Below are 13766 nucleotides of genomic sequence, written 5' to 3'. Positions count from 1 at the left end.
GGGGCCCACTGTGATGCATGTGCCTTACATCCACGCCATAGGTCCGTTTTGACAGCTCTTTTCAAGGAGTGATCCAAAAGAAGAACCAGATTCATATATCAAGTGGACTACACCGGAAACAATGGTGATTGAATAACCATCGTTAAAAACTTCCTGGGAGCCGCGGAAAGATTTATTTGCCATCCAACTTAGGAACTGGATGAGGGGACCACACAAATATCAGCTTGATCTAAAACTTTTATGACCCACAAAAAGTTTTTAATGGTCAATCACTATTGTTTATGTGGTATGGCCTGATGGATTGCAAACTCCCATATCTGTTCCATTGAAAATGTCTGGTACAAATACATATACACTAGCCTATAATTGATAGTGTAGTACAATGTAGTACAATATAGTAAAGTGACTATCTATGGTATGTACCATGATTCCCAAAATCCTAACCAACATCCATCGTGATTGTGGATGTGTCATTACGCCCCCTCAAGCGGACCGAGCGGGAACAAACGGTGAGCTTGGCAAGAAGAAGATGAAAGCGACTGGAGGATAGTCCCTTGGTGAATAGGTCTACGGGGTTATCGACGGTGGAGACATAATGAACCCAAAAAAGATTCCGCAAGACTTTCTCTCAAATGAAATGATAGTCGACTTCAATGTGTTGAGTGCAAGCATGAAAGACCGGTTTGGCTGCGAGAGAAAGTGCACCAAGGTTGTCACAGTACAGAATTGGAGAAGTCGCCAAAAAAACATGTATGTCCCCAAGAATTGATTGGACCGATAAGATTTCTGCAGTTGTGTGAGTAAGGGCTCTATACTCTGCCTCCGTAGAGGAGTGTGCAATAGTAGGTTGTTTTTTTGCGGACCAGTAAATAACATTAGGACCTATAAATAGACAATACCCTATCATAAAGCGGTGGTCGTCGGGATTTCCTGCCCAGTTAGCATCACAGTAGGCATGGAGGCTAATTTGGGAGGAGGCCCGAGTGAATGTAAGGCCATGATGAAAAGTGCCTTTCAGATATCTGAGGATCCTTTTGACGGCCATCTAGTGAGCAGTGGTGGGAGAATGCATAAATTGGGCCACCTGATTAACAGAGAAAGCAATATCTGGGCGAGTCATGGAAAGATATTGTAGGCTACCAACAATACTCCGAAATTCTGTGCCGTCTGGTAAAGGGTCACCCTCATGTCTAGAGGGTTTGGAACCAATGGCAATGGGCGTTTTCACTGGTTTTGCTTCATGCATGTTAGAGCAAACAAGTAGGTCGGTGATGTACTTGGTTTGACATAGAGCCATGAAATTTTGTGAGTGGGAGACTTGAATATCCAAGTAGGACAAGGGTCCGAGATCCTTCATAGTGAAATGAGTGCTCATTTGGGAGATAAGACTAGAGATGTCCTTGGGGCAGTTCTCCGTGATAATCATGTCATCGACGTAAATGAACACTAAAGTAATGGAACCATTCCACTTGCGGATAAATAAAGAGGTGTCCGCGGACGAGGACACAAAGTGAGCGTCTGTCAAAAATTGCGTCAGGCGATGAAACCAGGCCCGTGGCGCTTGTTTGAGTCCATAGAGGGCTTTATGTAAACGACAAACGTAGTGAGGATGTTGAGGATCCACAAAGTTGGGAGGCTGAGTCATGTAAACCTCCTCCTGCAGGTGCCCATGTAGAAACGCATTTTGGACATCGAGTTGCTGGATATGCCATTGGAATAAAACTGCCAATGAGAGAACAAGACAAATGGTAGTTGGTTTGACCACTAGGCTAAAAGTGTCTGTGTAATCAATTCCAGGTTGCTGATGATAGCCGTTTGCGACGAGGCGAGCTTTATAACGCTCGATAGAACCGTCGGATTTTTGCTTGCTTTTGTGCACCCAACGACACCCAACAATAATTTGTCCAGTTGTTGGGGAAACCAAGGACCAAGTTCTAGTTTGTATGAAGGCATCAATCTCTCTATCCATTGCATTACGCCATTCTGCTACCTTTGAAGCATGAGTAAAGGATGAAGATTCAATGGGGAGAGTGGTAGTAATGAGGGCATATTTAGGGTTGGTTTTGCGGGTGCCGGCTTTGAGACAAGTAACCATGGGATGAGACAGATGAGATGAGGGTGTTGGTGGTAAGGTGGGTGGGGGGGTAGATGCATGTGTAGGCATATGTAAGGTGCTAGATGATGGAGGAGATGGTGTTAATGGAGAAAGAACAACCGGATTTGGTGATGGTGGTTGCGGGATGTAAGAATTGTATGAAAAAAGGGATTCATCAAAGACAACATGCCTTGAAATATAAGTGTGACCAGTGGGTATATGAAGGCATTTATACCCTTTGTGTTGCTGACTATAACCAATGAAGACGCATTGGGATGTGCAAAATTCTAATTTGTGTTTATTGTATGGTCGCAAGTAAGGGTAGCAGGCACAACCAAAAGTACGAAGGATGGTGTAGTCAGGCTTCTGATGAAAGAGCTTTTGCTACGGAAAGATATGAGTAAGGACACGTAGGGGAAGAAGATTAATTAGAAACACCGCTGTTTGAAATGCCTCATCCCAAAAGGTAAGTGGTAGATGAGCATGAGCAAGCAGAGAAAGACCCATTTCAACAATGTGTTGGTGCTTACGCTCAACTACCCCATTTTGTTCGAGGGTGTGAGGACACGTCAACCTGTGGGAAATGTCATGCAGAGATAGCAAGGTTATAAATTGAGAACTTGTAAATTCACCCCCGCCGTCGGTCTGAATGGCTTTAATCTTAGTATTGAGATGATTTTCAACATGCCGTTTGAAATGAAGAAAGGAATCAAATACCTGGGATTTAAGATACAGGGGAAAAAAAACTAGCAGAATTTACTGTAATCATCAACAATAGAGAGATAGTATCAAAATCCATTATTAGAGACAATCGGGGATGGTCCCCAGACATCACAGTGTAAGAGTTCTAAGGAAAAGATGAAAAAGAAGGGGATAAAGAGAAGGGCAGACGTGAACTCTTTCCAAGTTGGCACGAGTTGCAGACCGAATTATGCCAAGAGGAGCCTTTGAAGGGAAGGGCTTTGGCAGAGAGGAGATGTTGCAACGTACGTTTGGCGGGATGACTCAAGCGAGCATGCCAGTATGTAGGAGTGACACGTTCACTAACGAATGCTTGAAGAGATGAGACGAGAGAGGGACTCCAATTTATTGGGATGGTGTAGAGACCATTTTTACTCCAGCCTTGAAATAAGATCTTCCCCGTGCGCATGTCCTTGACATAGAAGAAATCAGGATGAAATTCAAAAAAACAATTGTGATCAGCGTTAAATTGATGGACAGAGAGAAGATTTTTTGAAATTTCAGGGACATGAAGAACATTACGTAGAAGAAAGGTGTTAGTAGGGGTAGAAAGAAGGGAAGAACCTTGATGTGAGATGGGGAGGGCAACACCATGACCTACGACAACACGATCAGGGCCAGTGTAGTGAGATTGGAGAGATCATGGGTGAAATGTTGGTTTGCACCAGTATCCGGGTACCATACATCATCAGTTGGGGCAGAAATATAAGCATGAAGGGCATTGAGAGAGTGAGGAGGGTCCCTTTCTTGGTAGGCATGATTCATACAATGATAACAGTCCAAAGCAGTATGACCAACTCTAGTGCCAATCTGGCATGTCGGACGACCGTCGGCGGACGAGGGGTGAAAGTGTCCTCGAGGAGGACTGCCTTGGGCATGGCGTCCTCTCCCACGAAAGCGTCCTCAAGAAAATGTTCCTCTAACAGAGGAAAAGCCGCATGAAGGCTTATTGTTGGTACGGGTAGCGACGAAGGTTGTGGGTGTGTCAGTGTTAGAGGCTGATAAGCGAAGCTCCTTTGTGATGAGAGCGCCATAAAGCTCCATCATGGTGATGGGGGGTTTCTGATGCGAGACAGAAGTAACAAATGACCCATACTTGGGGCCAAGGCCTTCTAAAATGTAGGTGATGAGTTCAAAGTTGTCGACTGGTTTACCTATTACCGCAAGTTTGTCTGCAATTGTCTTAAATTTTTGTAGATATTTGATGGTGGGAGTAGAGCCTTTTTTTGTCGTTTGCAGTTGCCGACGAAAGTGCATGACCTAAGCATGAGACTGAGACAAGAAAAGTTGTTCGAGCATGGTTTAAACTGACTGAGAGGAAGATAAACCAATAACTTGAGCTAGGATGCCTTCTGTTAATGTAACATTGATCCAACTGAGTAGTGCTTGATCTCGCTTGAACCAAGTAATATAATCTGCATTGAGTACTTTGGTAGAGGTAAAATCATCCTTGGAAGAGAGGATATACTCAGGAGGACATGGATCTGAGCCATCAACAAGGCCGAATAGACCGTTACTTTTAAGAATAGGAAGAAATTGAGATTTTCAGAGGAGGTAATTGTCAGAATCTAGTTTGATGCTCACTAACTAAGCAATATTTGGGAAGGTAGACGAAACAACCATGGAGAAGGACTGAGGACAATGAGCAACATCAACACAGAGAGTTGGTGTGTACAGTGGTTGTTGAGATAGAAGGAGAGTCCTCTTGGTGTGACCGGGATTTGAGAAGAATCAAGGTGGACAACGCCGATCGATTCGTGCGGATATGCTGGACACACGTTTCCAAAAGAGAGAGAGAATATGATCTTTGGGAAAAGAAAGGGCATCGGATCCTAATCCCAGGATTAGGAAAGGGAGTCGTATCCCTCTATGGCTTTGATACCATGATAGATTGCAAACTCGCATATCTATTCCATTGAAAATGTCTAATATAAATACATGTGCACTAGCCTATAATTGGTAGTGTAGTACTACGTAGTACAATGTAGTACAGTGACTATCTATGGTATGTACAATCAGCAAGATTCCCAAAATCCTAACCAACATCCATCGTGATCGTGGATGTGCCATTATGGTCCACTTTAGTCTTGGATATGCTTTATTTTTGGAGTCATATCCTAAAATGAGCTGTCAAAATGAATAGACGACGTGAATGTAAGGCACGCACACATCACGATGGACCCCAAAGTTAGGGATCCAATGAACTCTATGGATCCGGGAATCCATCAAAGTCGTGATCATTTATTGGGCATCTCTGTGGGCCCCACGTGGCTTCCCACCAGGGTTGTCAATGGGTCGAGCCTGGGGTAGGTCTTGGCTCGGATTTTGAACTGTTTCAAGCTGGGTCGTTAGGTCAGGCTATATTAAATTTCTGATTTTGCATGCCCAAGCCTGGCCTATTGACACTCATATTCCCACTTAAAGCTAGATACCAAGCCAAACCAAATTAAGCTTGACACAACTCGGCTCAGCTTAACCAATAGACTACCTGAGCTTAAGTTCGACTCAGTTTGGTCACAGATTTAGCAAGCTCGAGCCGAGTTTGAGCTCAAGATTTTGAGCCTACTTCAAGCTCGAGTTTTCGACCTTGTACATAAAATCCACAAATTTACAAATATATTAATCAACTCAGTGATAAATTCACAAATATAATAATCAATTCATTGTGGTGATCAGACAATGGTGGGCTTTACCATGTTTTGCTTGGAAAAAGGTAACCAGACAGTGGGGGTCAAGTATGTGCAGAGGTGGATGACCAAGTATGAAATTAGAGGTAGATAGCTGAAATCAATTCATTAATCAATTCACAAATATACTAATTAATTCATTAAAATGACCGGATAGTGGTAGACCAGAGGGTTACCGTGTTTTGCTTGAAAAAGGTGATCAAACAGTGGCGGACTGGATAGTTGCAACTAATATGCAAAGGCGTAAGGTTGAGCAGGGGGCCAAAGGCGAACGGGCGAGAGTAAGAGGGAGTGATTGAGAGAGAGAAAGAGAGACTGAGAGAGAGATATTGAGAGAGTCAAGACTTGAGAGCAGAGGGCCAGAGGCGACATGTGAGGCAGATAGTTAGCAGAGGCAGACCGGGCGGGAGTAAGAGAGAGATTGAGAGAGAGAGAGAGAGAGAGAGAGAGAGAGAGGCCAGAGGCAACAGGTGAGGTGGGGAGGCGACTAGGTGAGACGCCGAACGGGTGAGAGAGAGAGAGAGAGAGAGAGAGAGAGAGAGAGAGAGCAAAAGGCAAGAGGCAAGGCGGATGGGCGAGGCGACTCGTCTGATCGAGAAGAGTTGGTTATCAAGAGTCGATGAGAAATTTTCAAAAATTAGAATGAGCCAAATTTTATGGTTAGGTCAAATGAAAAACGAGCGCCCATCCCCTAACGCCTTTACATGTGTGTGTGTGTGTGTGTGTGTGTGTGTGTGTGTGTGTGTGTGTGTGTATATATATATAGAGAGAGAGAGAGAGAGAGAGAGAGAGATGCTCACACACAACTGGTTGGACCATTCAGATTGGTCACTAGCAGTTCGTTAAATTACATAAATATCTCTTTTTATCTATATGTAATGCCTAATTATGAACGGCCACGCGACATCAAGTGTTACATGGGTATGTTGGGAATACGTGTCAAAGATCTAGCTCGGTTATTAAACATAGCCTACCAATTAAATTTTATCTGCCAAAAATTTATAAAGAACTTTATAGTTGAATCCACACATGTAAGTTGAAACTAAATTATTGGAATGGGTTTTTAACTGCCCACTTTTCTTGTATAAAATTATTATGCACTATTGATAAGAAATATATATATTTTATACCTTTCATACGTGTACATGAACTCTATTTGATTAATGGATTGGATTTCTTACCCATCTGATACGTTATCCAAACCCATCACACATGCACACCTTCCATGTAGGGGTGCACATTTAACTGGTAGAACCGTGGAACCGAACCGGAACCGACCAAACGGTTCGGTTTGGTCCGTTTTTAGAGTGCACCGGTTCCGGTTCCAAAAATCAAAGAACCGGTGACATCGGTTCGGTTCTCGGTTTGGGGGTATGTAGAACTGAACCGAACCGTGAACCGATCTGTAGAACCAAACCGTGGATCCGATCCGTAGAACCGAACAGTGGAATCGAACCGTGGAACCGAACCGATGTATTTTTACACACCTTATAATTATTTTCTCTAGAACAATTATTTTCGTAAATGTATTTTTACACACCTTATACAATATCTAAACCATTCATCAAATGGACCACAACATGGATGGATATGGGCTTGCAATTGGGCTGGATTATAAAAAGCTCAGAACCGTGGAACCGAACCGGTTTTAACGGTCCGGTTCCGGTTCAGTTCTAAGGTGCCAATGGTCCAGTTCCAGTTCCAAATTTTCTAAAACCATTAGGAACGGTTCGGCTCTAGTCTCACCCAGAACCGAATCAAACCGAACCGTGTGCACCCCAACTTCCATGGTTATCTCATCTTCTTCTTCTTCTTTTTTTTTTTTTTTTTGGAAAACAAACATGTTCCTCCTTCCTCTCTCCACATTTAATGCTCTCTCTCCCTCTGTGCCGCTGGCGGACGTAAATGGCCTCTTACCTTCCGCCACTTCCGGCCATAGGAAGCTAGTGGGCCAACTATGATATTTGTGATAAATCTGTTCCTTCCATCAGTTTTTCTGGATTGTGTTACAACATGGGTCAAAAATAAGACAAATCCAAAACTCTGGTAGCCACACAATGGGAAAAACTGCAGATTTAATTGAAAATACAAAAATATTAGCCTGTTCCAAAACTTTTGTGGCCGGTCCTACCATGATCTGGTATAATATTTGGCAGAGTGTCCGGTGCATTGGTACTCTTCAAGAGTGTTTTCAAAGGGGGGTGGATTAGATGTTACCTTGACCATGGGGCCCACCTTGATGAACGTGTTATACATCCACCCTGTCCATCAATTTTTATTGGTCATTTTAGGACTTGTTCTCGGCACTTAAGCATGTCCGTGGACCACATCATTAGAAACTGTGTTTATTTAATGCTCACCATAGAAAACTACTTAGGTACCACCTATGGCCCACTGCAATGTTTATTTTCCATCTAACCTTTTGATAAGGTCATATAGACTTCGATGAAGGAGAAATAAAAAGATCAACTTTATCTAAAACTTTACGGCCCACTCTCATTTGGAAAGAAGCGTAAAAGTGGGTGCGGATGGGGTTTCACCCCACCGGACCTTTCTAAGACGGATGGTCATGTCAGAGGCTCTCTGGGCCTAACGTGTTCTATATATTTTATCAACACCGTTCATCTATTTTGACAGATCATTTTATCCCATGATCCAAAAGAAAGAAAAAAAAAAAGTAGGTTGGATGCTCAATTGGACCACATCACATGAAGTAGTGGGAATTGAACTCACTGTTGAAAACTTCCTAAGACCCACCGCGATGTTTATTTGCCATCCAACCTGTTCACAAGGTCACATAGACCTGTAAGAAGGGAAAACATAAATATCAGCTTGATCTAAAACTTTGGTGGCCCTCAACAGGTTTTCAACGGTAGACTATAAATCCCTACTACTCATGTGGTGTGGTCCACTTGATCCTTTGATATGGATCCTTTTCGAGCTCACGTCCTATCATTATCTAGAAAAACTGATGGATGGGACAGATTTATCACAAACGTCATAGTGGGCTGGCTTCCTCTGGTATAGGGGTAGAAATGACATTAAGAGAAGAGATAACATTAAATGAAGAGAACTGGAGAAGAGGAATAGACTTTTTCCAGTAGAAAATTGGATGAAGGGACGAGCAGTACATGTGTGATGTATTTGATTAATGCACCACATATGTAAAACATCTAGTCCATTAATTAGGTAAGGTTCTTTGTAAGCATGTGAATGACATAAGATATTATTTTTGTAATCAATAGTATGATATATTTATACTAGAAAAGTAAGTTGTTAAAAATTCATTCTAGCGGTTCAAATTCAATTTTCATGTATGTATTCAATTATAAGATTTATTTACTAATTTTTTGTAAATAAAATTTAATTAGTATATCATATTTGATGAACGGTGTTGATCTTTAGCACATATTTTTGTTGTACCCATATAAGACTATGTCACATACTCTCTCATGAGTGGGCATTATAAATAAAAAAAAATATTCTTGAAATTTAATGCAAAGCAAGGTTGAATCAATTTGAATGGTCCAATTAATTGTGTGTGTGTGTAATGCTCACCTTGTGTATCAGACCTCGCACATGTGCGCCATCCAATGGTTGGATTTGCATGATACGGTAATGCAGACCCATACTCTATCGGAAGTGGATTGCGTCCCACCCTGCCTGGAGGGAAATTGGTCCAGGCACGGGCTCTGTGGGACCAGCGTGATGTATTAGTTTTATCTGCTCCGTTCATCCATTTTTTCCTATCATTTTAGGATGTGAGCCCAAAAATAGGCAGATCCTAGACTCAAGTGGACCACACCATAGGAAGTGACCATGATGTTTATTTCCCTTCCAACCCGTTCATAAGGTCAAAAAACATGAATGAAATGAAAACAAAAATCTCAGCTTGATCCAAAACTTGTTTTGGCCCCAACAAGTTTCCATATGAAAAAAAATGAATGAACCGCGTGGATAAAACCCATACATCACGGTGGGCCCCACAGATCCCCTGCCTCGACCAATTCCGTCTAGGCGGGGCAAGACGCAATCCGCTTCCTAATCTATCAAACCCTTGATTTAATGTAAAGGAATTACATAATCCGCCATATCTGGAAACGCATAGTATCCCTGCGTTTGCTGAGCCATCTAGACCGTTGGTATGATTGGCCTCTAATCCTTTGAATTCCTCGGGTGGGTGGAAAGATTCTAACTCTGGCACTCTTCGTGTTGAACACTATTATTATTATTATTATTTTCACAATCTACTTGCATGTCTCAATGGAAGGCCTGGCCTGTAAGCCATTCATTGTGGGGCCCACAGACCCACTTGCACTGTAGGTTACGGTGAATAATTAATTATTAGTCTTGGATGTGAGAATGGTTAAGTGAAAGCAGATCTGATGGGAACTGCAATGGACTTGTCAATGCCAGAAAAAGCATTTTCAATATGACAATTTCATGGCATGAAATATAGGCAAAATGCAGCAACAGTTTTTAAATTCAAATCAAAGGAGCCCAAAATTGGACGGGTGTGATCTTTCAAGTTCCAATCTAGGGTAATTATGGGCCATCTGGATAATTATATCACATGCTTCACTTTTATAAAATCATTATAAACCAGATATATTGTGCTTAAATAGGCACCCAGATAACCTTGTCTAATATGCACAAACTGGTGCTTTTCTTCATCTTCGCTGCCTGCGGAACCAGTCAAAGTTAGCCAAGTTCATGTTCTGGCCATACACGTCAGTTATCGCCTACGCCTGTTTGACACGGCATCGTAAAATATGCAAGCTCTATTGGCCCACCGTATTTTAGATGTAAATCAACTCCCTCGATCGAGTTAGGTGGGTTCCTGAGTGTGCAGGCCCATGCCGTCCATCCATCTTGACAGATCATTTTAGGATATTTTCCCCAAAACGAAGCAGATCCAAATTTGAGGTGTACCACACCACAGAAAACAATGGTGATTGACCATTAAAAACTTCTTCCGGGCCACGAAAGTTTTGGATCAAGATGATGTTTGTGTGGTCCCTTCATCCAGGTCTTTGTGACCTTATCGACAGCTTGGATGGAAAATAAACACTCCGGTGGGCCCCAAGAAGATTTTAATGGTGGGTATTCAATCACAACTGTTTCCTGTGGTATAGTCTACTTAAGATTTGGATCTTCTTCATTCTTGGGTTCATGCCCTAGAATAATCTGTCAAAACGGATGTAAGGCATATACATCAAGGTGGGCCCCACAGTAAGGACCCACAGAACGCGTGCCCTGTAAGGTGGACCCCACAGTAAGGACCCACAGAACCCGTGCCCTGTAAGGTGGACCCCACAGTAAGGATCCACATCGGGTCAAAGGCTCAGAGTCTTAAATTGAACTCAATATCATGACATAGATACGAATAAAAAAAAATTATTGTAGGTAATGATTTTTAAAATCATTGGAATCAGTACATATTTTAAATAGCCAAATAAAAAACTATCGGATGCTTGTGCATGTTGGCTATGGGATTCTGCTGCATCTTTGCAGGTCATTCGTTCCATCTCTTTTTATTTACATATCTTAAAACCCAACCATTTGACTAGGCATGGGACTCGGTCCCAGTCGGCCTAGTCGTTCAGTGGGACCAATCCGCTTTGAACCGAGATTCTTAGAGACTCGGCCCTTAATCTCACCAAGTTGAGTCGAGCCCAACGAGTCTCAAGTTGAATCAGCAAGCTCTGGAACTATGAGTTACACATGATTAACAGCTTTGATGAAAATTACAAACCATGGCATAGTTCAAAAACCTGAAACTCACTCAATGTCTGGTCATACAAGGCTCAAATGAGTCTCGAGTAGACCCAATGCTATATAATATATAAATGATTAAAAAAATTGATATTAATTATTTTAAAAATCATTAGAATTAGTACATATGTTAAATAGCCACAAAGAAAACCAACTTTTGCACGTCCATCGTTGGAAATGGGCTTGAGTTGCGCCTTGGCAAGTCCTGGTTCCAATCTCTCACTTGGTATTTCTCTATTTTATCACCTGACTCAACCCTACTTGATAAGGCATGGAATTCAGTTTAAGTCGGCTAAGTTGTCAAGCAGACTCGAGTCTTTGTAGAGTCTGGACTGAGTCACGCTCAGGACCAAGTTTCTTAGAGATAGCTTGAAATCTCAACCAGTCGAGACGATTCAGCCGAGTTTCCAATGAATCAGTAGGTTTTAAATCTGTGCATCATGGTGCCCCTATGGTTAGCAACCCATCTCCATTGCTCCTTATCGTAGCCCACGTGAGTTGTGTGGCTAACTGATTTTTACCTAGGTACTAGGATCGAGGACTTCACATGCACAACATGGTGGGCCCCACGCGAGTTGTGCGTCTAATTACTGATTTTTACCCGGGTACTGGGATCGAGGACTTCACATGCACAACATGGTGGGCCCTACAAGCCAGTGTTTTAGGTGATGCATAAAACCAAGTGTGGAGGATTTGGGTTCACATATAACATGAGCAATTATCATATATTTCGTACTAGCTTTGCATAATTTTGCCAGGGGTAGCCCCATGACGAGGGAACTCGTCTCCTATCATGTCATGTGGGGGGCTCATTTGGTAGCTTACATATAGCACTGACAATTATCATGGAATCCATGTGATTTGGAAAATTGGAATCGGCAGTTGTGACTGGAAGCCTGTAATCGGAATCCACTTGAATCCAGTAATTGTGCTTAACAGCTTGTATATGGAATGTATTGGTAGAGCGAGAGTAAGAGAGAGGACTGTGACTTACAAATCGACATGTGAAATGAAATCGCATAGTTTTATTGTGATTTCTTAAAAGGTCCTTTTAGCGTATTTGATATTGAGATGGATTCCAATATACATCAAATATACTCTCCCAAATGCACCAATTCTCATCAATTACCACACTTCCACACTCCCAAATGACCCCCTATAGGGGGCTACTATGTCCAAGTCCCATAGCATGTTGGCAGGGAAAAATGTGGACCATGATTCCTACATTTGCTACTACACGTAAGGCAAGTCCAGCACTATTTTAACAACCTGTGTTTGGGATTTTAACAATCAAAGTCCGAAGTGAAAATATCAATAATTCACCACATGTATTACACACGCATTACCAATGGTGTAAAAATTAATAGGTTAGAACTTGACAGTCTGGGGGTATGCACGCTGCCAACATACACATGGTAGATGTACCTAAAGATGAGGTATCCAAGTACTCATGACTGGGAAATCGGGTTGATTGGATGATCCTAACCTATATCAATGGACATTTTTTTAATATAACTATAAATACATATACTTTTCAAAACATAAGCTGCACAAACGATTTTACAGAAAACTCGACACAATTAGTGGATACGTCTCACATACACATATTAATAGTCATAAAATCTTGTTGTAGCTATCACAGAAACTTCCGCATGTTTGATCAAGCCATTTTTTTAGTATAATAAAATTGAATTCAAATAATTAGGACACTCGCCATCGTGCACTGAAGTAGCAATACCCAATCCCATTCTCCTATGCAGAAGAGGAAGGTAGCTAAAGACGCAACGAGTCATCCAAGATAATAGTTATTCGCAAGGGAGAATGATTAGATTCAATTGAAGCATTCAATATGTTAATAGGCTCTTGTGCATGGCTTTACATCAATGGAGTAAAGTAAACAATATTAGGAATATGTTGGATCTACAATGTGAAGATCGTCACTGTGTGAGCTGTGACTCATCTCATCACCTCGCAACCTGGCTTTTTGAATTGGGCCATAATACTAATGACAAAATAGTGCAATAGAGTGTTATTACATTATCTCAACTAATTACCCTCAGCTTCGGTTCTCATAACCAAATGTAGATATTCCCTAATTGAAAGATCCTTAAATGAATATTTGGGCTTTTCAGTCATGGTATGTTTTCCTTCTTAACCATCTATTTTTCAGCCAGATGGTAAGGATCTTCTTTCAGATTAAAGATTGTTTGTGCATGTTGCCATCTTCTTTGGATTGCATAGTAAATGGGTGGTTTGGAAGAATTCATGAAAATGAGGCTCATTTGCATGACGCCTCTTTGTTCAAATTCTTCCTCATAAATTCTGGGATGAAGAGTTGGAGGATTCGTGACACAAGGCTCTCAGCAATGTACTTGGATTTCTGGGAAGAATTGGGCAATGCGAGAAGAAGTATGGATGTGTCATGGTGTGTTGTAGCCTTGAAGGTGACTTCGTCACAATTAGATTTA

This window comes from Magnolia sinica, chromosome 18 (assembly GCF_029962835.1).
Source record: "Magnolia sinica isolate HGM2019 chromosome 18, MsV1, whole genome shotgun sequence".
NCBI lineage: Eukaryota > Viridiplantae > Streptophyta > Magnoliopsida > Magnoliales > Magnoliaceae > Magnolia > Magnolia sinica.
This window is presented reverse-complemented; position numbering follows the sequence as displayed.